This window comes from Molothrus aeneus, unplaced genomic scaffold, assembly GCF_037042795.1.
Source record: "Molothrus aeneus isolate 106 unplaced genomic scaffold, BPBGC_Maene_1.0 scaffold_36, whole genome shotgun sequence".
In the NCBI taxonomy this organism is placed as follows: domain Eukaryota; kingdom Metazoa; phylum Chordata; class Aves; order Passeriformes; family Icteridae; genus Molothrus; species Molothrus aeneus.
Window position 1 is genome coordinate 1,780,279 of NW_027099027.1, and position 27,717 is coordinate 1,807,995.

Below are 27,717 nucleotides of genomic sequence, written 5' to 3' on the forward strand. Positions count from 1 at the left end.
ACACACCCAGCCCCACACAACCCCCATCCCACCTCTCCAAAAAGGGATCACACTTCTGCCTGTCTCCTCCCAAACCCATCTAAGCCTGGTGGGTCTGGAATCGAGGGGGTTTGGCATGGAATTGAGGTTTTCTGAGGTGGGGATGAGCTCTTTTGGGGTAATATTGAGCTGTTTTCAGTGGGATTAGGGTTGTTTTGAGGTGACAGATCCATCCCTTTTGGCTTTTGGAGTGCAAAGAGATGGAGAAGAGAGAAACATTAAGGTGAAAAAAAAAGGAAAACAAGCCACGTGTGTTCCTAACATGGACCACAGGGAATGTGGCTCACCAGGGTTGTGCCCAAAGTGCCTCCTCCAGTGGGGGATGGAGCTGCAGCAGCGCACGAAGCTCTTCCCGCACTCGGGGCACTCGCAGGGCTTCCCTTACCGGTGCCTCCGTTGGTGTTGGGTCAAGGTAGAGCTGCAGGAGAAGCTCTTCCCACACTGGGGACACTCGTAGGGCCTCTCCCCAGTGTGGATGCGCTGGTGAATGATGAGGTGGGAGTTGTGCTTGAATCCCTTCCCACAGCTGGGGCAACGGAAGGGCCTCTCCTCTGTGTGAATCCGATAGTGCCGGAGGAGATGGAAGCTGGTCTGAAACCTCTTCCTGCATTTATCACACTCGTAGGGCCTCTCCCCAGTGTGGATGCGCCGGTGCTTGACAAGGGTGGAGTTGTTCTTGAATCCCTTCCCACACTCGGGACATTGGAAGGGCCTCTCCTCTGTGTGACTCGGAAAGTGCCGGAGGAGATGGAAGCTGGTCAGAAACCTCTTCCTGCATTTATCACACTCGTAGGGCCTCTCCCCTGTGTGGGTCATCTGGTGCCTGATTAGGTCCGATCTCTGGCTGAAGCACATCCCACACTCCCCACACTCGTAGGGTCTCTCCCCAGTGTGGATCCTCTGGTGCTTTATAAGGTCAGAGCTCCTCCTGAAGCTCTTCCCACACTCCCCACACTCGTAGGGCCGTTCCCCAGTGTGGATCCTCTGGTGCCTGATCAGGTTGGAGCTAAGCCTGAAGCTCTTCCGACACTCCCCACACTCGTAGGGCCTCTCCCCAGTGTGGATCCTCTGGTGCTTTATAAGGTCAGAGCTCCTCCTGAAGCTCTTCCCACACTCCCCACACTCGCAGGGCCGTTCCCCAGTGTGGATCCTCTGATGCTGGAACAGGTTCCCTTTGTGTCCAAAGCTCTTCCCACATTCCACACATTGGTAGGGCCGTTCCCCAGTGTGGATGCACCGATGCTTCACGAGGGTGGAGTTGCATTGGAATCCCATCCCACAGTCGGGGCAGTGGAAGGGCCTCTCCTCTGTGTGACTCTGATAGTGTCGGAGGAGATGGGAGCTGGTCTGAAACCTCTTCCTGCAGTGATCACAGTCGTAGGGCTGTTCCCCAGTGTGGATCCTCTGGTGCCTGATCAGCTCAGAGTTCCACCTGAAGCTCTTCCCACACTCCTCGCATGTGTGGGGCTTCTCCCCATCATGGAGCTGCTCATGGAGCACCAGCTCCGAGCTCTGGCTCCATCTCCGGCCGCCTTCCCGGCCCAGGCTGGCTCTTTCCCCCTCACATCCCCGCCATCTGCGTTTGCAGCCCCTCCTCGTGCGGCATCTCTGGGCCTTTTCCTCCCTGTTGGCTTCCTGCGCTGTGGAGCCGCTCAAAACGGCCTCTGCCACCAGGTTCTGCCGCGGGCATTTGTCCTCCCTGCTCTCCATGCTCAGCTCCTGCTCTGGGGGAGGAAGGACAAGGACAGCATGGGATTTGCCTCCGTGCCACAGGCAAGGGCAACGAGATCCCCCCAGGCATCCCCGGCAGGACAGCACTGCCACCCCCCGATGTCCCCCCGAGGGGCCTTTTCCGCTCAGCCTTGGACTTCTTCATTTTCCAAACATCCCCCCAAAAAACCAACCCAGGACCCCCGGGATATCCAGACTGGGCTCCCCCTCCCCGCTCACCAGAGCCATGGGGGGCGGCGATGATCCCACAAGTGGGGGCTGCGAATTCAGGCAGGGCTCGAGACCGCGTGGCTCCCGCAGCTCAGCCTTGATCGGCCTTTGTCCCTCCTCTTCCATCCCCGCTCCTCCTCCTCGCTAACCCCACCTCCTTCTCCTTCTCCCCTCCTCCTCTTCCATAGCCCTATCTCCTCCTTCCTAACCCCGCCTCCTCCTCCCCCTCCATCCCTGCCCTCCTCCTCCTGCTCAGCCTTGATCCGCCTTCGTCCCTCCTCTTCCATCCCCCCTCACCCTCCTCTCTGTTATCCCCACCTCCTTCTCCTCTTCCATCCCGCCCCTTCCATTCCTCCTCCTCCTCCTCCCTAACCCCACCTCCTTCTCCTCCTTCCATCGCTGCTCTCTCTCCGCCTTCATCCCTCCCCCTCCTTCTCCCCCCTTACCCGCCTCCTCCTCCCCCTCCATCCCTGCCCTTCCCTCCCTCCTCCTCCTCCCCCAGCAGCAGCCACACCCTCGGTGCCCCGTTCCCGCAGCCCTCGCAGCCCGCGGCAGCAGCGGCGATGGAGCCGGGCCAGGTCGGCATGGGCAGCGCGGGGCTCTCGGCTGCTCCCAGCCGCTGCGGGCGGGGGAACCCGGCCCGGGCCAAAGGAGAGGCAAACTGGGCAAACTGGGGGCTGCACATCCAAACTGGGCCTTGCTGGGGACCCTGCCTGGCCACTGCCAGCCCTTGGGGTTCCTCTCGGCACATCCGCCAGGGGGGAACGCACACAGGCCTGGGGGATCCCAGCAGTGGCAGCACTGCCAGGGACTGGGCTGCACTGGGATCGGACTGGGAGCGACTGGGGCTGTACTGGCTTTGTAATGACATCATACTGGGATCGTACTGGGAGTGACTGGGGCTGTACTGGGTTTGTACTGACATCATACTGGGATTATACTGCCATACCAGGGCAGATTGTGATCACACTGATGGATACTGGGATCATACTGAGATCATACTGAGATCATACTGGGAGCGAGTAGGAGCCTGTGGGGGGCAGTTAACACCATGTTATGGGCAATTGGGATATACTGGGAGTGACTGGGATTATGCTGAGAGTGACTGGGAACAGCTGTGAACAACTGGGATCACACCAGGAGGAACTGGGAGTGACTGGCTGCATGTTGGGGGTGATTGGAATCTGCTGGGCTTATACTGGGATGAACTGGGATCATGCTGGAGCTGACTGGGATCATTCTGGCAGTGAGTGCCACTACACTGAGACTGACTGGGAGTGCTTGGGAGCAAATGGGATCATACTGGAAGGAACTGGAAAGACGAAGGAGGGAACTGGGCTACACTGGGACATACTGGGAGTGACTGGAACAAAAGTGAGGGTGAAAGAGAGCAACTGGAACCATGTGGAGCACAACTGGTTCAGATTGGCGGGGACTGGGAGCACACTGGGCTCATCTCTGGATCATACTGGGAGGGACTGGACTAATACTGGGAGGATCTGAGAGGGACTGGGAGCACACCCTGCACATCATCCCCCAGACTGGGCCTGACTGGGAGCAACTGGGAGCATGCTGGCAGCAAATGGCATCATACTGGGACTGACTGGGCTGATCCAGGGAGCAACTGGAACCATACTGGAGGCAGCTGGGACCATACTGGGAGAGATTGGAAGCAACTGGGATTAAACTGGGACCCCACTGGGAGGGCTGGCATGTGACTGGGATCAAACTGGAGCTTACTGGGATCATATTGGGGTTGAAAGGGAGCGAGTGGGATCACACTTTGGGCAACTGGGAGCAACTGAGGGAAACTGGGATGATGCTGCAAGCAAACTGGAGGAACTGGGAAGGACTGGATGCCTGCTGGAGGCAACTGGGATCTACTGGGCATGACTGGGGGATCATACTGGGATAACTGACACCTTACTGGGGCCACGGGCAGTGCCTGGAAATGACTGCAGACATGCTGGGGGCAACTGGGATATACTGGGAGTGTCTGGAACCATACTGGGGGGACTGGAACCACACTGGGAACAACTGGGACCATGCTGGGGAGAACTGGGACCACACTGGGGGCAACTGGGAGTGAGTGGGACCATGCTGGGAGGCACTGGGATCATATGGGGAGTGACTGGGACTAGAGCAGGGGCAACTGGGTTCAACTGGGACCATACTGGGAGTGTCTGTAACCATAGGGGAGTGATGGAAGCACACTGGGAACAGCTGGGCCCATGCTGGGAGCAACTGGGATCACTCTGAGGGCACTGGCATCAGACTGGGAGTGACTGGGAGCAACTGGGATTAGACTGCAACGGACTGGGATCATACTGGGAGTGGCTACAATCATACTGGGATTATACTGGGTGTGAATGGAACCTGACTGGGGCTTACTGGGAGCTACTGGGCCCATGTTGGGAGGAAAATGTGACCCACTGGGAGCAACTGGGATCGGCTGGAAGGTTCTGGAACCATGCTGAGAGGACTGAGACTACAACTGGGGCAACTGGGATCATCCTGGGAGCAACTGGGGCCACCCTTTGAGCAACAGATGGAAACTGGGATGATGCTAGAGGAAACTGGGAGGAACTGGGAAAGACTGGGATCATTCTGAGGTAACTAAAACATACTGGGAGTGTCTCTAACCATCCTGGGGGCACTGGAACCACACTGGGAACAGCTGGGATCATGCTGGGAGCAACTGGGACGATGCTGGGGGAAACTGAATCTACCCTGGAGGCAACTGGGCACGACTGGGACCCTGCTGGGAGGGACTGGGACTATTCTTGGGCCAACTGGGATCATCATGGGAGGAACTGGGAACATCTGGAATTATGCTGGGAGCAACTGGGATCACACTGGGATCCCAGTGAGAGCAGCTGAGTCCATGCTGGGTTACACTGGGATCTCATTGAGAGCGACTGGAATCACACTGGGATTGACTGGGAGTGGCTGGTTTTGTGGATTTTGGGGGTTTGGATTTTGGGGGATTTTCTTGGCATTTTGAGGGGGAGTTTCTCTGGGGGTGGTTGGGAGTTTATTGAAATTTCTTGTGGCTCTTTTTGAATTTTGGGGGTTTCACTGGGATTTTGTTGGGATTTTTTGGGATTCTCAGAAATTCCTGGGGTTTTATTGGAATTTTTAGGAGATTTTGGGGCATTTTATTGGAATTGTGGTGGCATTCAGAGGGATTAATTGGGGATTTGGGGTTTTTAGGATTTTTGGTGGGATTTGGGGGGGTTTGGGTGTTGCCAGGATTTCTTTGGATCTTGGGGGAGATTTTGTGGGACTTTTTCTGGTTTTGGGGACATCTTTGGGGGATTTGTGTTGTTTAATCAGGATTTTTTGGGATTCCAAAGGATTTTGTGGGTTTATATTAGGATTCTGGGGTGTTCTAATGGGATTTTCAGAGATTTAATTGGGATTTTGTGGGTTTTATTGGGACTTTCGGGGCTTTCAAGGAGATTTTGGTGCCTCTCAGCCCTTCCCCACACCCAACAACTCCAAACAAAATCCCCCCAAGTCCAAAAAAGCCAGCCCCAAATCCCCAAAAACCCTCTCAAAACCCCAAAATCCCCACAAACACCCCCAGACTCAGTGGGGCCGTCCTGGATCAGGGGGCACCGGCCGGTGGAACAGGAGCCACTTCAGGGGGCCCTGGGAGCTTTTTGGGGAGGGGGCACCATGGGAGACCCCCCAAAAACGGGGGGGGAACCCCTGCAGTGTCCCCTCCCCCCGAAACCCCCAGACCCCGGTTCAGGGTGGGCCTGGGACCCCCCGGGACCCCCAAATCTCCCCCGGGACCCCTCCAGGAACGCCCAACCCCGCAGAGCTCCCCCAGTGTTGGCCCAGAACCTCTCTGGACCCCCAAACCCTCCCCAGGACCCCAAAAACCTCCCCAGGACCCTCAACCCCCCCAGTTCTCCCCAAAATTCACCCCAGACCCACCTGAGACGCCCCCAAATCCATCAAACTGCCCCAAATCCCCCTCAGACGCCTCAATCCCCCCAAACCTCATGAAATCGCCTCAGACTCCTCGAAATTCCCCAGACCCACCTCAGAACGGCCCAGATCCTCTCGCAATCCCCCAAAATCCCCTCAGACTCTCCCAATTCCTCTCAGTTCCCCCTAAACCCACCTGAAAACGCTCCAGACGGTCTCAAGCTCCCCCCAAAGCTCCCTAAAGCCCCCTCAGACCCACCAAAGCCCCCTCAGACCCCCTCATTCCCCCCAAACCCACCGCACACCCTCGTGTTTCCCGTCGATGCCCCTAAAAATCCCCAATTTCCCCTCAGACCCGCCCCAAACCCCCCCAGTTTGCCCCCGGCCCCACCTCAGCTCCGCTCTCCCTCAGAATCTCGCGCCTCCACCGCGTGTGCGGGCTCCCAGCAATGGCGGCGCGGCGCGCCCCACCCCGAACCAACCAATCAGCACGCTGCACATCCCTGAACTAACCAATCACGGCGCGGATCCCCTCAGCAAGGCCCGCCTCCCCCCGCCGTCCCAAGCCAATCAGAGGCGAGCCGGAAGCGCCGCCCCCTTCCCCACCGCCGCCGGGACCCCCCGGGCTCGGGACAGGAGCGGGAGGGGCCTGAGAGGGGATGGGGGGGGGGGCGGGGGAGGGTCCGGGTGGGTCTGGGGGGGCTTTGGGGAGGGGTCCGGGGGTTTGGGGGGGTCTGGGGAGGGGTCCTGGGGCATTGTGGGGGGACCTGGGGGGTGCGGATGGGTCCTAAGAGGGGTCTCGAGGAGGGGTCGCGAGATATGAGACACTCATGCCACAGCGTAAGCTGTAAGCGAAAGGAATTTTAAGAGCTGTTTTGGTTATTTCAGAGAAAGTTTAAAAGGGAGAAGCTGCTGTGTGATGTTATGATCGATTTTTGGTGCCAGAGTCCAAGGAGTTTAGGGCTGGAAATCCCAGCCCCACTGGATCCAAATGAGGAAATCACCTGGGCCTGTCCAACCAAGGTGTCACGTTGGTGAAATTAAAAGGCAAAACACGGTCCATAAGATAGAAAGGAAAGTGGTACTGTCTCAAGAAAACCTCTTAAGCAAGCCTGGCTGCACTTTTTATTCAAGAGAAAAGCAAAGTTCAGGAGAAAATAAAAAGTGTTTTGCATGGCTGATCAAAGACATCTGGAAGATTTTGAAGAAAGCCCAGCAAGCTGCTGCAATTGATAAAGAAAGATTAGTGCAGAGCAATTTTCTTGGAGATTGCCAGGAAAGAGCAGAATAGCAGAGAGCAGAGAAAGGGATCCACCCTGAGGTGTCTTGTCCATATCCATGACTGACTCCAACAAATCCAAGAATATCCTGAGCTGGAAGGGACTCACAGGGATCATGAGTCTGACTCATGGCCCTGCGCAGGACATCCCACCACAGGTCTGAGAGCCTTGTCCAAACATTCCTTGAATTCACAGGGGCTGTGACCATTCCCTGGAGAGTCTGTTCCAGTGTCCAGCACCCTCTGGTCCAAATCTGATGAAAACTGCACCAGGACAGAGCCCAAACCCAAAGACTAAGGAAAGTCAGGAGACCCCTTGGTCTGAATGCACTGAATGTCCCAGCACCAGACCCATGATTCAGAATGGGCAGTCATCAATGCAAGATTAACTAATTGTGGGAGTCAGAAATAAGGTGAAGTGATATAAATTGAGGTTTTTGGCCTCACTGAAAGGTGCAATGGCCACAAGCTTTCAACGGAGGACTCACAGGAAGAAATGTTAGATTTCCTAAAAGGCCAGTTGAGGTTTTGGAGGATGGAGCCCACCAAGACCTCCAGAAGTAGGAGAGGGGCTGAAAGGATGAAGTCAGCAGGGACAGAAATGGCAGAAAAGCCACACTTGCCAAAGAAATTCCAGAAGCAGTGATGGCAACAGCAGCACTGGCTCCAGCTTCCTCAGCTTCTTCTTTAAGGTGGGAAAGGAGGAAAAGGGGGGGAAGATGTTCTTAGAAGGGAAGGCTTGGCACTGATGGGGCTGTGGACTCCTCACCTGAAACTCCCTGAAACTGTGACACTGGCTCAAACCACGGCATTTTTTAAAAGCTAATTTTCTTGAGAGCAAAATTTTGAGTCTTGAAAGTGATCTCAGGCTTCACACCTTATCTGAGAAAGTTTTTAAACAAACACTGAAATTCTCAGTGACATGACTCCAAGAACAGAGATACAAGGGTAGGCATTGAGAACTCCTTGATTCCCCTGGATCATAATGCATCTTAGGATCAGATTAACAAAGGAGGAATGGATTTAGGTGCTGGCTCAAGTCCAACATTCATTAATATTTGTGGGTGTGGATGTTGTGGCTGCCCCATCCCTGGAAATGTTCCATGCCAGGCTGGATGGGCTTGGAGCAATCTGGGATGCTGGAAGGTGTCCTGTGGCAGGGGGTGGGACTGGATGAGCTTTAAGATCCTTTCCAGCCTGAACCATTTGGGGATTCTGTGATTCCATGAACACGTCCACACCCAGCCTCACTCCAAACGTGTCAAGCAGGGACGGGGGGTTGGCAGTCCCCAGACAACAGTGGGCAGGAGGAGAAGAAGCTGGCACGGATTAACTGAGCTGCTCTCCACAGAAAGAGCAGCAAGGGGGATTCTCAGCCAGGACCAGCCACAGAGGGAGTGAGCCTGCTCCTCACCCTCCTGTTTAAACACAACCTCTGCCCTCAGCTGCAGTGAGAGTGTTTCACCCTGTGCGAGTCTCCCAGGGAAGATCTTCCTCTTTGGGAAACTGCAGGTGGAGTGGATGCTTTGAAGAGGTTCAAACCTCCTCTCTCTCTCCCATGGAAGGTCACTGTGATCACTGTAAAACAGAGCTTTCAAGTTGTTGGAGCCTAGCCTGTGACTTCCCCACTGTTTTTGTCAGCACCTGCACTTACCAAATGTTTCTATGCCTAAAACAGCACTACTGAGAGCTCAGAGTGATGCTGTAGAGAGGATTTGGGGGGAGCCTGTGCAGGATAGCAAAAGTGCAGCTCAGTTTCTGGCATATTTTTGGTTAAAAATCATCACATGCTGAAAGCAAAAGTCAGAATTGAACCAAACAAAAATGCATTTATCATCCACAAGTCTAAGATCCTGCAGAATCAAGAAGCTTTCCTTGCCCAGCTTTGGAAAGATCACTTCTCTGGCCTAAACCCTTCTTATGCTTCTTGTTTCTTCTTTATTTCCTATTTTTTTTTTTTTAATTCTTCTTAGGTCTTCAGTTTCACCGTGCTCATCCCTTGTTTTCCCCAAACCAGGATTTCCCATTTCCAAGCCCTGGGAGGCTGCGAGGAAGAGGAAGATGCCCCGGGACACTGAGGCAGGTGAGGAGGAAGTCAGTGCCCCTTTCCCCTCTGTGCTGCTCCATCTCCCAGCCCAGCACGGCCCCCGGCTGCAGCACAGCCCTGGGGGGATCTCGATGCCCTTGCCTGAGGCACGGAGGCAAATCCCATGCTGTCCTTGTCCTTCCTCGCCCAGAGCAGGAGCTGAGCATGGAGAGCAGGGAGGACAAGTGCCCGCGGCAGAACCTGGTGGCAGAGGCCGTTTTGAGCGGCTCCACGGCGCAGGAAGCCAACGGGGAGGAAAAGGCCCGGAGATGCCGCACGAGGAGGGGCTGCAAACGCAGATGGCGGGGATGTGAGGGGGAAAGAGCCAGCCTGGGCCGGGAAGGCGGCCGGAGATGGAGCCAGAGCTCGGAGCTGGTGCTCCATGAGCAGCTCCATGATGGGGAGAAGCCCCACACATGCGTGGAGTGTGGGAAGAGCTTCAGGTGGAACTGCCACCTGATCAGGCACCAGAGGATCCACACTGGGGAACGGCCCTACGAGTGTGGGGAGTGTGGGAAGAGCTTCAGCCGGAGCTCCAGCCTGATCAGCCACCCAAGGATCCACATGGTCAGAAGCCCTATGAGTGTTCTGAGTGTGGGAAGAGCTTCAGGCGGAGCTGTGACCTGATGGGCACCAGAGGATCCATGATGGGGAACGGCCCCATGAGTGTGGGGAGTGTGGGAAGAGCTTCTGCCGCCATTCCCACCTGATCTGCCACCAAAAGATCCACACTGGGGAGAGGCCCTACGTGTGTCCCCAGTGTGGGAAGAGCTTCTCCAGCAGCTCTCACTTGACCCAACACCAATGGGTCAGGAGTGATCGATCTGTCACCTCAAAACCATTCAAATCCCACTGAAAATACCTGAATTTTAATCCAAAAAGGCTCAATTCCACCTCAGATTGCTTGTTCCCTCCTCACAAAAACTCGGTCTCAGGCCAAACTCACTCCGTTCCACAGCTGCCAGAGTGAAATTGAGTTGGGAGAAGACTGGGAGAAGTGGGATCTCAATTTGGAGCAGTGGGATGGGGATTGTGTGTGCCTGGGTGTGTGGGATGTATTTGATAGCAAATAAAACTTTCTGAGTTACTGATTCTGTCCCATTCATTTTCAGTCAGTTCTGTTTGCAGAGTGCCACCTTCTCAGCTGATTCAATTCCTTTTTTAAATCATCTAACGCAAACAATCCAAAAACCAATATCAACATAAAACCACCCACACAAAATTAAATTTTTAAAAATAGTTTTAATTTTTTAGGAGTACCTAAGGATATTATTAATGTTTAATTGTTTGGTTAAAATGTCTGAGAAATTATAGTGGTGTTTGGTTTTGTGTTTAGTATATTTGTAATATGAATTTTTACTAAGGTGTGTTAGATTGTATGTTAGTTTTTTAGATATTTTTTATCTCAAGTATATTAGCCATCGAGTTAAAACTTTCAAAGGTTGGTATTTATTTATATTTATTGGTAATGTTATAGTTCTTGTTTTTTGGCTTGAGTCATTATTGGAGTATTGTAAGTAAGAGTTGAAATTACTATATTTCATTTTCATTCTAATTATTTATTCTAATTATTATTTATTTATTTATAATGTCATTCTAATTTTTTTAAGATGATAGGAAGGAAGTTCAAGGGTAGGAACATTTTTTCCTGGCTGGGAACTGGAATTCCAGACCCTGGGAGTGTGTGCAGGACCCCACAGACTGGGATCAAATATGGGCTGGGATCAAATATGGGCTGGGATCAAATGTGGGCTGGGATCAAATATGGACTGGGATCCTATGGGTTGGGACTCCACAAAGTGGGACCATATGGATCAGGACCACACAGACTGGGATCACCTGGACTGGGATCAAATATGGGCTGGGATCACCTGGACTGGGATCATGTCGATGGGGATCCTGTGGATCAGAACCCTCCAGACTGGAATAGCCTGGAGTGGGATCAAATATGGACTGGGACTGAATGGACTGGAATCCTATGGACTGGGACCACACACACTGGGATCACTTGGACTGGGATCCCAGGGACTGGGACCATATGGATCAGGACCACACAGACTGGGATCAAATATGGACTGGGACTGTATGGACTGGGACTGTATGGACTGTGATCCTATGGACTGGGACCACACGGACTGGGATCAAATATGGGCTGGGACTGTTTCTGAAAGTAACTTTGTTCTATAGTTTTTATTTCTGTCATTAATTAAGCTTGTTAAAAGGCTGCTTGTGCTAAAGTGCCTGCTTGGGTGGGATAACATCCAATGCACCCAGGATGAGGACACCTGTACAGATCTGCCAACTATCAGCACTCCCCGTCTGAAGGCAGAGTGCACCAAGGCCCAAAAACTGGAGGTGATAAAGAGAAGGAGCCAAAACCACAGCCAAGAAACACACATGCTCTGAAAAGGCAGACCCAGGGAGGGGCCATGTAAAATCATTCCTGGAATATGTAAAGTAGTTTATGGATATGCATGAGACTCTATGAATATGCACCAAGCTGATGTAAGGGGAAAGGTATTTCAGGGGATCCCCGAAGGTAACAGGGTGCTCCTGGCTGAGTGCCAAGATGCACCCGGCCGTAATAACCTTTGCTCCATGGTCCTGGTCTCCCATTGTCCCTTATTAAACTTTGTACATTTTCACAGGAGAGTGAACGTGTTTTTCACAGGCAGCTTCACAGAAACTGGAACACGTGGGGGTTCCCAGGAGTGGGCACCGCTGATCCAGGGCATGGAGGCGCTGCCTGCAATCGTCCATAACCGCCCATAAGGAGCCTCCAGGGCTTTACCCTCCATGAGCTGCAGCAGACGTGTCGGGAAAGGTGACAAGAGCCCGTGGAATGGTGCTTGTTGCAGGCAGATTGGCCACTTGCAGCTCTTCAAAACTCCACAGCAGCAGATAACCATTGTTTACATTTTGTTCCTGAGGCCTCTCAGCTTTTCAGGAGAAAAAATCCTAAGGAAAGGATTTTTCATAAATAGATGTCAGCGACATGTCACCTTTTTTTTTATTTTAGTTAAATTAAAAAAAAAGTGTTTGTAATTCTTTCTGCTCGACTCATGCAGAAGAAAGAACAAACACTTGACAGGTTATCTGTTGCCAATCAAAGCCTCAATCAAGTGCTGATGTGGAATGATCAAGGAAATTCTTCACCTGTAGAACATAAAATTCTATCATATCACTAAAACAATCTTACAATATAAGAAAATGCAAAAACAATGCAAAGAAAGTTCAAGTCTGAACAGCTGAGTTTCAGAAAAACTCCATTGACTGAAGACGTTCCTCTTTGACATCTCTGAAAGTCCCTTTTGGTCCTGAAACAGGTTGCAGAATCCTGAAACAACAAATTGCTAGAGAGAATCCATCAATAGTTATCAGAAATCCATTGACAGTCATCAAACAATTTTGAGAAAATTTCAGGAATGTCTTGGCCACTTTATTGAACCACTTGGGCTGAAGCTAATTTTTGACTCTTCAGTGCTTTTGAGCTGCTACTAGCTCTTTCAATTCTTTTTATTTATTTTTTTTTCCTTCGGAAAGAGCAGCAGCAGCAGAGAGCCTGAGAGGCCCTGGGGAGCCCTGGCCCTCTTGGAAGGATCAGGAACCCCAGACCTGGCCCACAAAACGGTGGCCCAGGACCTGATGGGGCAAGCAAAGGCCCCAAGCCCAAGAGCCGGCTGGGCGGTGGCCCTGGCCCGGGGAACTGAGCCAAGCAGCCCAGGCCCAGCCCGCCAGGTGGGGTCTGTGTTCTCACAAACCTGCACCCTGCTGCCAATGCAATGGCAGAATGAGTGACCAAACGCTTCCTCCTCCCCGAACCACTGGCCCATACCAGCAGTGGGGGAAAAGAAGCTGTCCCGAGAATCATCATCTCGGATCTGGGGATGTTTTGTCCCCACAGCAAGCGAGCGATGGTCGCTTTCCGCTGTTCCCTCTGCCTCTGCAATGCAAATGCAAAAGGTGTTCCTTCCATCTGCCTCCCAGTCTGGGGACCAGAGGCAGAACTTTCGGGAGCCACCTCCCCCTGGCCACTGGGATGCACGGGGGATGGCAGGCACCCCTGGAACCCGCAAGGGGGGAACCACCGACCGAACACCCACCAACCTGCCAAAAACGCTGAGTTTGAAAGCAGGCAGTCGGGCTGCGCCTGCACTCAGCTACCGAGCTACGCCTCCTCCACAGGAGAGGCCGGCCGCCGCAGCCGCTCTCGCAGGGGCAAACGGCTCAGGACGGTCCGAGCTTGGACATGCCACCGGTTCCAGGACAGCCTCTGACGCAGACACAGAGGACAAAGTCCCCAAAGGCGGCAGAACCGCCAGGGCGGCCGGTGGGGGCAGCAGGGGTGCACGGGACAATGCTGCTGTTGTGTCGCTCAGCTCCGGGAGTGGCAGCACAGGCGCGAGCTCTGTCCCTGCGGGAGGGGATGGCGGGGACAGCACGGGGTCGGCAGCAGCTTCTGCCCCTGGCTCTGGGATCGGCCGCAGAAGCGCAATCGCAAAATCCGGCGGAGTCCGCACGGGAGGTGGCGGAACAGCCGGGGGGGGCGGCACCGCTTGCCGGTCGCTGTCGTCGCTGAGTGCGTTGCCTTGCAGCACCGGCGCAGCCGCGGGAAGCGGTGCTGCTGAGATCGGCCGCGCAGGCGCAGGCAGGGCCGCTGCAGCCGGAGACCCCACAGGCTCTGCTGGAGGGACACCGGCTGGAGGGGCCGCACGCACCCGCGGGGCGGGCTGGGGTGGCCCTGCGGGCTCGGGAGGCGGGGCCCCGAGGACCGGTGCCACCCGCGGTGCTGAGCAGGGCAGGGTCTATGGGCTGGGCGGGGCGGTGCCTGTGGGGCCGGGCTGGGGGCACAGCCCACTCAGACCCCCCCGAGGGTAACGAGGGGGGGAAAAATGGCTCCGTCCGAGCATGCTCCAAAGACGCAGGAAAAAAACAACTTTGGCTGCAGGCAAAATCTCACCCCCCGCTGCGAGTCAGCGGGGCTGGGAAGCAGCAGATCGTCCCCCTCCAAAGGGTCTTCTCCCATGAGAACTGGGGGGAATGGGGCTTGCCCCCTGCAATCAGCAATCCACTGAAAGGACGCTGCTCTCCGTTTCAAGACCAGGAAGAGCGTCCTGAACCCGGGATAAATCCTGGGCTACCCCAGTCCACGGTCCAAGGCGGCTTCAAAAATGGATTCCATGCATTCCCATATGAACATATCAAGGGCATAGAGCACATTCATAAAAAACCCATAGAGCTTTGCCCATCAAAAAAACGCATAGAAATGTCTCTCTACCATAGGAATTCTGTCCTCTTCACCCTATTTTTGTCAGAGGGCAATAAGTTTCTCCTCTGAAGGGGAGAAATTAACCTCTGCCTCTGTGGGGACCCTCCCCCACATTTGCAGCCACAATCTGCGAAGGGCAGCATTTTCAGGAGGGGAAAAGCTAACAGAACCTTGTGACAGTGTCCAGCACTCTCTGGCCAGCTGCATGGTGCTGCTAGGCTTTCCGGACATCTTTTCTGGAGGCTTTTCAGAAGGTTCCCTTTGTGGTCAGCCTTGCTGTGAACCCTGTCCAAATCAGGATCTTCAGTTCTTCAGCTCCTGGCTAGAATCCACTTCTGTGGTCACTTGTGAGGTGACCATCAATGCCACACACTTGGGGTTTACCCAGTGTAGCAGCTCCTCTGGGCTCTCACCAAGTGATGAATCTCCCTCAGTCACTCAGGGTCACCATCTGTGACCGTGGTCACAGGGGTTTTCAGGTGAGGGAAGAGACGAGAATGTTGACTCCATGTTCAGAAGGCTTGATTTATTATTTTATGATAGATATTACATTAAAACTATACTAAAAAGAATAGAAGGAAAAGTTTCATCTCAGAAGGCTAGCTAAGCTAAGAATAGAAAGGAAAAGAATGAAAACAAAGGTCTGTGGCTCGGACAGAGACTGCCGTGACTGGTCACTTATTCCAAACATCCACACGAGACCAATCACGGATCCACCTGTTGCGTTCCACAGCAGCAGATAACCATTGTTTACATTTTGTTTCTGAGGCCTCTCAGCTTCTCAGAAAGAAAAAATTCTAAAGATGGATTTTTAATGAAAAGCTGTCTGCGACAGTCTTGTAGCCACTTATAGGTGGCATCCCTGCCCTGATTGCCTGAGGCATCATGGGCCCATCGAGCTAGGAACAACTCCCCCTTGTGTTGCCAATCTAAGTCTATCTTTGACACCTCTGTTTTTGCTGCCTGATCTACCTGCTCGTTGTTTCAGTGTTCCTCATTAGCCTGACTCTTGGGAACGTGGGCAACTACATGGTGGACTTTCACAGGCAGCTTATCTACCCTGGTAGCAATATCTTTCCAGTCATTAGCAGACCAGATTGGCTTTCCCCTACGCGGCCAGTTGGCCTCTTTCCACCTCTCCAGCCATCCCCGCAGAGCATTGGCTACCATCCATGAATCAGTGTAGAGGTAGAGCTTTGGCCACTTCTCTCTCTCAGCAATGTCCAGGGTCAGTTGAACGGCTTTGAGTTCTGCAAGTTGACTTGATCCACCTTCTCCTTCGGTAGCTTGTGCAACCTGTCGTGTGGGGCTCCATACGGCTGCTTTCCACTTCCGGTTCATTCCCACAGTGCGGCAAGAACCATCAGTAAAAAGAGCATATTGTGTATCTTCTGCTGGCAGTTGGTTGTATGGTGGGGCTTCTTCAGCCTTCTTCTTGTTCCCCTTCATCAGTGAGACCAAAGTTTTCACCTTCCGGCCAGTTTGTAATTATTTCCAGAATCCCAGGGTGATTCAGGTTTCCAAGATGGGCGCGCTGTGTGATAACAGCAATCCATTTACTCCATGTAGCACTGGTGGCATGGTGCATAGAGGGAACCTTTGCTTTGAACATCCACCCCAGCACCGGTAGTCGGGGTGCCAGGAGGAGTTGTGCTTCTGTGCCAGTCACCTCTGAGGCAGCCTGGACTCCTTCATAGGCAACCAAGATTTCCTTCTCTGTGGGAGTGCAGTTGGCCTCAAAGCCTCTGTAACTTCAGCTCCAGAATCCCAGTGGTCGACCCCGAGTCTCCCCAGGCACCTTCTGCCAAAGGCTCCAGGACAAGCCATGGTTCCCGGCTGCAGAATAGAGCATGTTCTTCACCTCTGGTCCCATCCTGACTGGGCCAAGGGCAACTGCATGAGCAATCTCCTGCTTGATCTGGGCAAAGGCTTGTTGCTGCTCCGGGCCCCAGTGGAAAGTGTTCTTCTTGCGGGTGACCAGGTAGAGAGGGCTCACGATCTGACTGTACTCAGGAATGTGCATCCTCCAAAAGCCTATGGCACCCAGGAAAGCTTGTGTCTCTTTCTTATTGGTGGGTGGAGACATTGCTGTGATCTTGTTGATGACGTCTGTAGGAATCTGACGCTGTCCGTCTTGCTACTTCACTCCCAGAAACTGGATCTCTTGAGCAGGTCCCTTGACTTTGCTCTTCTTGATGGCAAAGCCAGCTTTTAGGAGAATCTGGATGATTTTCTCCGCTTTCTCAAACGCTTCTGCTGCTGTCTTCCCCACACAAGGATGTTATCAATATACCGCAGATGTTCTGGAGCCTCACCCCTTTCCAGTGCAGTCTGGATCAGTCCATGGCAGATGGTGGGACTGTGCTTCCATCCCTGGGGCAGTCGCTTCCAGGTGTACTGCACGCCCCTCCAGGTGAAGGCAAACTGAGGCCTGCATTCTGCTGCCAGAGGAATGGAGAAAAATGCATTGGCAATGTCTATAGTGGCATACCACCTTGCTGCCTTGGACTCAAGCTCCTACTGGAGCTCTAATATGTCTGGCACGGCAGCGCTCAGTGGTGGAGTCACCTCATTCAATGCACGGTAGTCCACAGTCAATCTCCATTCTCCTTCAGATTTTCACACAGGCCAAATGGGGCTGTTGAAGGGTGAGTGGGTCTTGCTGACCACCCCTTGGCTCTCCAGCTCTCAGATCATCTTATGGATGGGGATCACAGCATCTCGAGTGGTTCTATACTGTCGTCGATGCACTATGGAGGTGGCAATTGGCACTTGTTGCTGTTCTCCCATCAGGCGTCCTACTGCAGATGGATTCTCAGACAGCCCAGGCAAGGTGTTCAATTGCTGGATGCCCTCTGTCTCTACAGCAGCTATCCCAAATGCCCACTTGAGTCCTTTTGGGTCTTTGAAATACCCACTTCGAAGGTAGTCTATGCCCAAAATACATGGGGCCTCTGGGCCAGTCACAATAGGATGTTTCTTCCACTCATTCCCAGTCAGGCTCACATCAGCTTCCACCAAAGTGAAATCCTGGGATCCTCCTGTCACACCAGCAATAGAAACAGACTCTGTCCCCACATGTCTCGACGGAATTAATGTACATTGAGCACCAGTATCAACCAAAGCTTTATACTCTTGTGGTTCCAATGTGCCAGGCCAACGAATCCACACAGACCAGAAAACACGATTTTCCCTGGCCTCTACCTGGCTAGAGGCAGGGCCCCTCTAAGCCTGGTTATCCTTCTTTCCCTGGGCAAATGTCTTGGATGTTCCTTCAAGGGGATCAGACATGGCATCATCAGCATCATACCTGGTGGTTCGGCTATGGGCAACTGGAGCTGCTTTCTTCCTGGTGGCTTCCTTCAATTCACGCACCCGTCGTGCCAGAACAGCAGTAGGTTTTCCATCCCACTTCCTCATGTTTTCTCCACAGTCACGCAGGTAGAACCACAGCTCTGTTTGTGGGGTGTACCTTCTCTGGCCATCTGGGGAACGTCTGCCTTGGATACCAGAACCTCTGATCTGTACTGCCGAGATTTGGAGAAGGTCTTCTTTAATCTCCTCTCTGAGCTTCTTATGATTCTCTTCTATCTTATCCTCTAAGTTCTGCAGACGTGTTTCTACCGCTGCAATTCTGGCATGTGTTGGGCCATGTACAGCATCTGCATATGCTCGGAGCTTCCTTGCCATATCCAGCACAGTCTCATCCCTCTCATCCCGCTTCATTATGGCTAGGGCAGAAGCATATTCGTGTGGCCCAAGTTGCACAAGTTTCCGTCACATCACAGATGTGCATGGCACCAGGTCTGGGTTCCTAGTTGTCACATCATCTGAGAAGATAATCTCTGCCACTGCCATCTCTCTCAGGCGTTGGATCCCTTGCTCTATGGTCTTCCACTGTGTCTGTTGCATATAAAGGTCATCTGCACACAGGTATCTTTGTGCAACACTTTCCAAGACCCGTGCCCAGAGGCTGTGAGGGTTTGCCCCCCTCATCATTCCTTGGTCAATGACAGGATCCTGTGACAGGGATCCCAAATGCCTCACTTCAGTGCCATCCAGAATTGTAGCCTCACCTGCAGCATCCCAGAGACGGACTAACCAACGAATTATGGATTCATCAGGTCGTCGGGTGTAATCCTTCCGTAAGCCACGAAGGTCCTTCAGGGAAAAAGACTCAGTATTTGCATCTGATCTTGCACCTGCTGCTTTGACTCCTGATTTTATGTCAGGAGGCATTGAGGTTCCTTCTCCTGCATCATCATCATCATCGTCATCCACTGGTCGATTGGTCTTGTCCGTGCATTTCCCACTTCTGGTGCTGGTAGCAACAGCCATTGGTTTAGCTGCTGGCTTAGGCTCACTATCTGGTTTGGCTGCTGGCTTTGAGCCTGGGGTGTTGGCTGCAGCCTGAGTGACTGGGACAGCTGCTGATTTATCTCCCTGCCCCCCTGCCTCCGTCTGCTGTCCTACAGTCTCCAACAGAGTGCGATAAGCATATGCCAGGGCCCAGCTCACTGCAGTGCCCTTTCTCTCCTTAGGCTCATCCTGGTATTTCTCTTTCAGATATTTCCCCACCTCAGCTGGGTTCTGAATTTGTTTATGGGGAAAATCCCAGACTATAGGGTCAGAGAATTCCTTCAGGATTTGGCCCATATCCTCCCATTTCCCACACCCCTCAGGATGTTCCACGCCTGGGTCTACTCCTGAGTCAGGGGCCTCATCAGTCTGTCTAGAAATCTCAGCCCTCATTCTGGAGAAACAGCAGACTGTATAGAAGAAGGCTACCAGATTGAATACAAGAAAGATGGTTTCTTTAACATTCAGGGGAAACTGAACATCCTTTACTACTGATGCAACCGATTCATAGGAGAAGAAGGAAAGCAAAGGCTGAAAAGCCTCATTCCCTGCTGCTCCTCCTCTAACAAACTGGATGAATAACCATAGCCAAGAACCATTCATACCTGGAGCAGACCCCAACATGTTTATAAACTTCTTGCACATCATTGCCATCAAGCCCAGCAGGATAGCTATTCTGGTCACTGCCCCTCTACTGTAAAAACTACGTATGAGGGACAATACTAGAACTATTTCAGGATAGGAAAATAAACCTAGGGACCACAGAGGTATTAAAATCTCGAAAAACCCTAGGGACCAGAAGCACATGCAAGCCTTCACCCCAACACTCATCATGAATTCAAAAAGCATGGCTATTAACTGCTTCAAACAAACAGAGAGTAATGGCAACCAAAATACACTCAAAACAGGGTTTTTCCACTCACTCTCTCGAGCCCAGCGTTGGGCGCCAAGATTTTGTCGTGGTTTAGGGCAAATTTGGAGGAGAATTTCCAAATTAGGGCCCCTCCAGTAAGCAAACCCACACAGTCCCTCCCCCCAACTGGTTCGGGAAGGATTCCTCGGAGAGGAGTGGAAAGAACCTGTTTATTTAACAGGCACAGCACCCCCCAGCACACAAAATGAACAATACCGGATGGCAACACTCTGAAAAAAGATGACAAATTCAGAAAGTCTCTCTTGAGGGTGGTCACTCTGTTCTCAGTCCCTCCGGCGCTGGGGCTGCTGCTGCAGGCCAGAAGGTGCAGGATTTTGGTGTTTCCCAGGTCCCAGTCCGGAGCAGGTTCGAAATGGTCAGAAAAAGGAAAGGAGAAACAGTCCAGGAAGAAATTGGACAGTTTAGCTAAACTAGCTAATGAGCAAAAGCAAGCAGAAGCGAAGCAAGCAAGAGTGAGAGAGCAAAGCGAAAAGCAAAAGCAGCAAAAGCTGCAGTCTCTGTGTCCCGCCAGGCTGATAAGAAAACCAAAACAAAACTTTCCCTCTTCAGAGCCGGTCTTAAAGGTACAGAACATAATAGCCAACATTAACAGAACACATGAATGGGGATACAAGCATCATAACGTCACCCTAGGACACTGGCATAGTACTGGGAGTGTCTGGGAGTAACTGGGATCAAACTGGAGGTGACTGGACTTATACTGGGAGCAACTGGGACCACAGCGGGGGCAAATGGCATCGGGTAAGGTGTGACCGGGCTCATACTGGAAGTGACTGGAGCCACACTGGGCTCTTACTGAGAGGGACTGAGAGTGAAAGGAACCATACAGGGCATGACTGGGAGCCGCTGGGACCGTGTCGGGGGCAACTGGGATCCTACCGGGAGTGATTTGGACCATGCTGGGAGCGACCGGGACCCACCGGTGAGGCGGCGGCGGAGCTGGGAGGCGGCCGCAGCGCAGGTGGGAGCCGCGCTGGGTTGTGCGGGGGCTCGGGGCTCGCTGCGGGCCTCGGGGGCGGCAGGGGGCTCAGGCGGGTTCCTTGTGCCGTGTCCGGCCCGTGGTGCCGCTGCCGTGAGGGCGCTGCGGGAGCGGCTGCCCGCGGTCTCCTTGCGGCCGCTGCCTCGGCAGGAGCCGCTGCCGGAGCAGCGCTGGCTCAGCCCGGTTCCTGTGGCTGGGACAGAGGCGGCTGCCCCGTGCCCGCGGCTGTGCGGGGAAATTCACGTGGCCGGAGGTTTCTGTGCCCCGAGGAGACAGAGGAGTCCTGTACAAGTGACTTTATTGCTGAGCAGAGGGAGAGGCCGTGGCGCATTTGCCGTGCGCTCTCTGCCATTGTTGTAGTTCGCAGCCTCCTTTTTATCCTCATTTTCCCGGCTCATCTCCCTCTCCCTTTGCCCACTGCCTGAGGTACTTGGAAGGTTCAGACCTCCCGATCTGCCAACTGCACCTCGTTAATGTGCACCCCCACTTTTGTAGAACAGCCGATATTCACGGCTCTGTTAAGTCTTTTTTGTTCTCGACGTTCAGGAATTTAGCGGGACTTTCTGTGAGCAGCAGTCCGTGTTAATTAATAACATTTATTGAAGCTGGTGGTTTCGCCCGTTACTTCCTTATCTACAAGCCCCTGGCCCCTCGCTCAGCTGCTGAATGAGCTGCACTCTCAAGGTGTGGAGCATGGTAAAAAGGTGAGAGTTGCTGTAGCACATCAGAGCAGAAGCAGCATTCGTTTAACCCATGGTCTGCCAGGGAACCACAAAACCATGTCCCATTCCCATCCTTTCCACGTTTGGACTGGTACATGAGCTGCTTTTTTGTTTCCTTTGTTACCTGTTTCACCACTTTTGCTTTGTCTCTATTTGCCAAGACCAGTTTGAGTCATTTGATTTTCCACAAACTCCTCTTTTCTCTGCTAACAGATGATCTGATCCCATCCCATGGGGAAATGTTGTGTTCCTCATTTCAGTGGATTGCTCAGCGGGAAGGTCAGGAGCTGGAGCTGTCTGGTTGATTATTCCGAGGACAGCTTGTAATCTAATGGTGCCATTGAAATCAGAAATGGGTTCTGTGGCTCCTGATATGAATTGGTTTGGGTTCCCAGGGGCTGGTCCATGGTGTTGTAGGATTTGTTCTGCTGGCCGTTCATCTTGTCCCCATCTTTGGCCGCTCTCTCCAGCCAGGGCTGCATCAATTGACCATTTTTCTCTAATTAAATCATCAAATACTTGGATTCCCAACTGATTTCCTGGAACTTGTGGTAGCAAGAACATCTCAATGCTCTAATCCACCCTATATAACATAGACAGTGACAGCACACGTTGGAGTGGGCAGAGGGATGATTCCCCCCCATTTATTTATAGTGAAGTTTTCCCAACATTCTCCATTTGCTGTTTCCCTTTGCAGCTTCACCCGTTTCTGTTGCAGGGTCAGATATCCTCACCCCGGGCTCTGCCTTGAGCTGTGCAAATTCCATCAGTGCAAGCAGGCAGAGCTCGGGGTGAGGGGCAGGGGGAATCAGCCCAATTCCTGCCCCAGGCAAGAGACCCAGGTACATTGGCCAGGCTTTGCCCAGCAGGGTTCATTTGCATTTCTAAAGCTCCTCTCCTGGCTGACTAGAACCAAAGCTTCTCTTCCAGGGCTGCCATCTGGTGAGTCACATATGGCCCCCCGGAATCTGCTTTTTTTAAAAAAAGTATTAACTATTTAAGAGTTAAAAGTATCACGGTTAAAGCTCTTCAGTTTTACAAAATGCAACATAAAGGCGAACATGGAAAAACCCAGACCAAAAATTGATTCTCACCCTTCTGTCCCAAACCTACCTGACAATATAAAGTAGGATTATTATAAAAAATGTTTCTCATGTTGTAATCTTATCACTGAAACTGTAGGGAAAACAAAAACTCTCCAAGAATCTCTTTAGTGTGAGAGAGTCAAGGCATTACTTGGTTCTGGCCAGGATGTGCAACAGAAATACTTTCATCCACACATAGCCCGGCTGTGCAGAAAAAATCATTCCATGACATGTCAGTTTACTTGATTTTTCCTAAACTTTACGTAGTCTGAACCAATCTAAATCCACTGCTTTAATGTTCATTGCTTCCAAGTCGTGTAAGTTTTTAGTATTTGGTTTCCTATTAGACTCGGATTTCTTCCCCTCTGATGTGAATTCCGTCCACACTCCTGGATTTCCTTCTCAGCCTTTTCCAGACCAGGTGTCTCCAGCTGTGCGGGGGGCAGTGTCTGGGGCAGCTGTTGGTTGCTGTTTGCTGCGGGGCGTTGATGTTTTGTTGCTGGTCGTTATCTCTGTGGGTGTCTTTTGGGCTATTCCCAGTCTGTTCGGATGTTAAACTCATCTCCATTGAGTGGTGGAGATGAGTTTAACATCCGAAGAGACTGGGAACCCCTTAAATAAAACCTTTAAAATTTCTTTCCCAAAGGCAAACCTTTGAGTAGAGAAACCTTTCTGAGCAGAGAAAGAAGATTTAAAAGAAGCAGAAAGGGTACATTTTGCAGCAATGCAGTCGCAGGCAGCCCAGAGTGTGGGTGTGAGTGAGCCCCAGAGTGGAATTGTGCCGTGGTGCTCCCCAGCAGCTGTGGCAGTGCAGGCCCAGCCAGCGCTGGAGCTGCAGCAGTGGCAGCGAGGCTTGGCCGCAGTGGCTGGAGGTGCCAGAGGAGGGTGGCCAGGATTCCCGAGGGTTTGAGCAGAGGATCTGTGGGCAGGCCCAGGGGCTTGGCCGCTGTGGAGCCCTGGCTGCTGCTGCGTTGCCTTCAGGGCAGGCTCGGGGGCGGCTCCCATGGTCCTGCTGCAGGCGGGAAGTGCAAATCTCCGGGGCTTCAGAGCCCCTGAGGCCAGGCTGAGGGGTCCCCCCGTGCTCAGCTGTGCTGGCAGCTGTTTCTGGCCCCAGGGACACTTGGCGTGCGCCCCTTGGCCACCAGTGGTGCTGCTTTGCACTCCTTAGGCAGGAGCCGATGTCCTGGCTGGGTGTTGGCAACAGCAAAGTCCCAGGGCAGGCTCTGTGCCAGCCCAGCTTCCTGGGGGAGAGATTCCACAGGAGACAGGATTCTGGCTACAGCCTGCCTTACATTTACATCCCTTATTTCCACCCTGCACTAGGTGGAGAATTGCCCAGGTAAGGAATTCCAGACATGAATTCCAAGGAAGATAATTGAATATCTGCCTTGGGTCTGGCTCTTTTTCTTGCCAAAGCCAATGGCAAAAGCTGTACCCATGGCATCTTGGTTTCTATCTCCGGCTTCCAAAGGTGTTTCTTTATTTCCCCATTCATTCTTTCTACCCAACCCGAGCTCTGGGCTTGCCAGGGGTTATGGAGGTCCCATTGTATTCCTAAAGCTGCCATAACCCCCTGAAGGGTCTTTCCTGTAAAATGAGTTCCCCATCTGAATCTATTGCTTCCACAATCCATTATCTTTGAATTATTTGTTTTAGAAATAGGTTAATAAGTGATCCAGTGATTGCTGAAGCAGTCAGAATTGCTTTTGCCCCCTGTTAGGTGCCATGGTGTCAGCAGAAGATATTGAAGCCTTCCTGCTCAGGGCATTTCAGTGCCAGGCTCTTACAAGCAGCCACAGCTCCGCGGGTTGAGCTGAGCATGGGCCGGTGACCTGCGCTTTGTCTGATTCCCCTTCCTTAATAACAGCCTGTCTTGTAGCTCTTTTCCCTTCTGCTGCCCTTGCAGAGCCATCCACAAACACATTGTCTCCCTCAGGCCAGGGAATGTCCCATCAATCTCTCCCAGCCTGGCTCGGGAGCTCTGTCCCTTGAGTGCAGTCTTGGGTTCCTTGCCAGCCCCTCTCCAGGCTGTTCAAACAGGAGGCTGGGTTAAACCCTTGCCCTGTCCTCAGTTCTGAATCCTCCTGTGCCATTGAACGAGTTTCATACTGTAATAACCGAGCCCTGCTCATCCATTTAGAGGCTCTTTTGGTTGTCAAAGCTTTAACTTGATGCCAGACTTGAACTCTAGGAGATCCTCCTGTTGTCATCAGTTTTCAGGCCTCTGCTCCCACGGAAGCTGTGGCTGCACAATTCTGCAGACAATGAGGCTGCTCTCTGGCCACTGGGTTAAACATTTTAGCACAAGAATTCCTTTGGCAAGACCCTGTTTAACGTCCACCTATAATTCAAATTCTTTTTCCCTGTCTGGAAGGCCCAGGCCACTCGCCTCAGTTAATCTTAATTTTAACACTTGAAAATTCTGTGTTTCCTCCTTGTGTCCATCCATCCAGTTTGTTGACTGGCAAGATAGGAGTGTTGTAGGGAGACACCCTTGGCTCCAAAAGCCCTGCCTTTAACAGGGACTCAATACCAGGCTGTAAGCCCTTCCTTCCCTCTCTTGGAACAGGGTATTGCTTGTCCTGGTTGCTTTAATTTGTAGAGGCTCCATATCTAATTTTCTGTATTTCCCTGGGGCTGCCCACACTTCTGGGTTCACTTCAGCATAGGCCTTGTCAGACTTTTGACACAGAGGTACAACAAAACTAGCCTCTGTATCCCTTTTTACAGTATTAAAATCCAGCTCTCAAATTCCTTCCTAGTTAATTACAATCACAGGAGGAAGAAAAAGAAATTCATTTATTTCAAACCTATCCCCCACAGCTTCTAATAGTGGTTGAACAAATCATACCTGCTCATCTTTCCCACTCATTCCCTTAAAAATTAAAATATTCCTTTACTATTTTCCCCTTTAGGTCTAAGATTCAGAGAGGCCCCTGTGTCCATCAGAAAATGCCTCCTCTCAATGCAGACCCACCTGAATGTTCTCAAGGGCTCCAGTGTGGAGGGTCCCTGGTGTGATGGGAGCTGTGACAGCCCTGCCAATCCATGTCCATCACGGGGTGGACTTGCTGGTCCTGAGGGTGCTGCTGTCTCTGCTTGCAGTGTCCTTGTGCCCTGCAGCTGGAGCCCTGATTCCTTGCCAGGGGCTGTTTGGGTGGGCTGTGCCCTGCCGAGGAGGGCAATGCCTCTGCCGGGTGCTTGTGGCCGAGCCCGTGCCCTGGGTGCTGGGGCCCCCTTGGGCCCTGGGGCTGATCCCTCAGGGGCTGTAGGAGCTCTGCCCTGGCCTTTGCCTTCAGCTTGGCCTTTTGCTGCTCCCTTCTTGCACTCACCTGCTGGGCCTTTGTGCCCAAGTGCTGCAGGGCCTTCTTCTGCCCCTCCTGCAGCCCCCCTCAGTGCCTGTGGGTGCTTGTCTTGCTTTACAAGACAGGTGTCTGCTTGGGAAGGCAGAAAAAGCCTCTCTTGGAATGGAGAATGCAAACCCCTCCCTCTTAATTTTTAGGATAGTGAAATCAAGGGGCTCTCAGGCAAAGATATGGGATTAGGAATAACGGTTCTTTACTAGTGTGTATAATATAATAATAGTAGTGTGTATAAACAGCTCCGGCAGTGCCAACAAACAGAGCCCGGAGCCGGTCCCGGCCTTTCGGCTGCGGCGCTTTCCCCTTGGGTGCACTTCCGGGCACGGCCGGCAGGGGCGCCGGTGGCTCCCGCGGGGCGGGGCAGCGCATCCCTGCCATGGGAACCTCTCTTAACGGCAATAGAGCAATCCCTTCATCTAACTCTTTCACTTTTTTACCTTCTGTAGCCTTTCTCCCGTGTTTTGAGAAAGAATTTGGAGAGGGCTGCCTTTTAACTGAGCTCCTAGTGTTTTGATAAGGTGCTTCCTGTAGAGAAAGGGATTTTCCCTGAACAGCAGGAGCTGTGGTTACCAAGGGGACGTAACTCAGAGCAGGAGGGGTCAGGGGAGGATATCCCGCCGAGGCTCGGTCGGAGTGTGGGCAGGGTCTGCTGCCGGAATCGCCAGAGGGGGATCTTCCCGTGGAGGCCGAGCCGGAGCGTGGGCAGCCCCCACATGGCTTATGGCGGCTGATCCGGCAGCTCCCGGCAGAGAAAAGGCAGGTGGGAGACCCCGGCAGCAGCAGCGGCGGTGCCCAGCGCAGCTGGCACGGGCAGGGCAGCCGGGGATGGGATGGCTGGGACCCGCCCTCGGTGCGGTCGGCGCGGTGACCTCGGCCCACGCGGCAGGACAGAGCAACCCCCATCTTCCCCAGCATGGCCGGCAGAGCGGCCGCGGGCCGGGCAGTGGGGCCAGGGCACACAAATTCACCGCCAGCGCCGGGGCAGGTGGAGCTGCCCTGGGCAGTGAGCCCGCACCTGGGATGGAAACCGGGGCAGGCGGAGCTGAGGCGGGCAGCGAGCCGGGACCCGGGACAGGCGCCTCGGCCGCGAACGGAGGGGGCAAGAGCTGCAGAGGATCCCACTCTCTTTCTGACTTTTCCTCTTGTTCCCCTCCCTTTCATTTCCCCTTTTTATTTTCTTGTTTTTTTCCTCGGGTGTTTCTGATACTTCAAAGATTTTTATTCTCCTAAAATCTCCTGTCTAACATATGGCATATTCTCTTTCTTCTAGATTAAATGGTTTTTTTTCCAAATAAATCCAGAACCTAACAAATCTAAACTTCTGCTTGGATATTTTGAAATGGTCGACGAGCTAACTCATGACCTCCTAATGTTGTTTTTCTCATCACCTTTTTATTTATCCTTTGGCAAATTAAGCATCTTTCAGTTACTTGCTTTGCTACACCAAAAATCCCAGGGCACCCAAAATTCCTTAAAAAATGATCACATAAAGCTTGGGTACGCCAGTGGGGTTTCTGATGCACGTCTTCTAATATTTTCCTAGTAAGCACATTTTATTAAGTAATTGTCTTCCATGTAGAAGTTTCTATTTCTATGATTTATCTTGTTCATTTCCTATCTTGTTTAATTCTTTTTTCTCGGCTTCCCTAAACTTTGGAATTTCCAGTTTTTCCTCGTTTGGAGTTAATATTAAAATAACTCTTTCAGCTCCATTTTCTGCTGC

The 27,717-nt window shown here is 52.5% G+C and overlaps 1 protein-coding gene and 1 pseudogene across 1 annotated transcript in view; one reads left to right on the forward strand and one right to left on the reverse strand.

Moving 5' to 3' along the window:
• Window positions 1-27,717, reverse strand: part of LOC136570728 (uncharacterized) — a 2,607,743-nt pseudogene that overhangs the window by 1,758,512 nt on the left and 821,514 nt on the right.
• The window catches only part of LOC136570729 (uncharacterized), a 2,347,277-nt gene that overhangs the window by 1,646,267 nt on the left and 673,293 nt on the right, over window positions 1-27,717 (forward strand).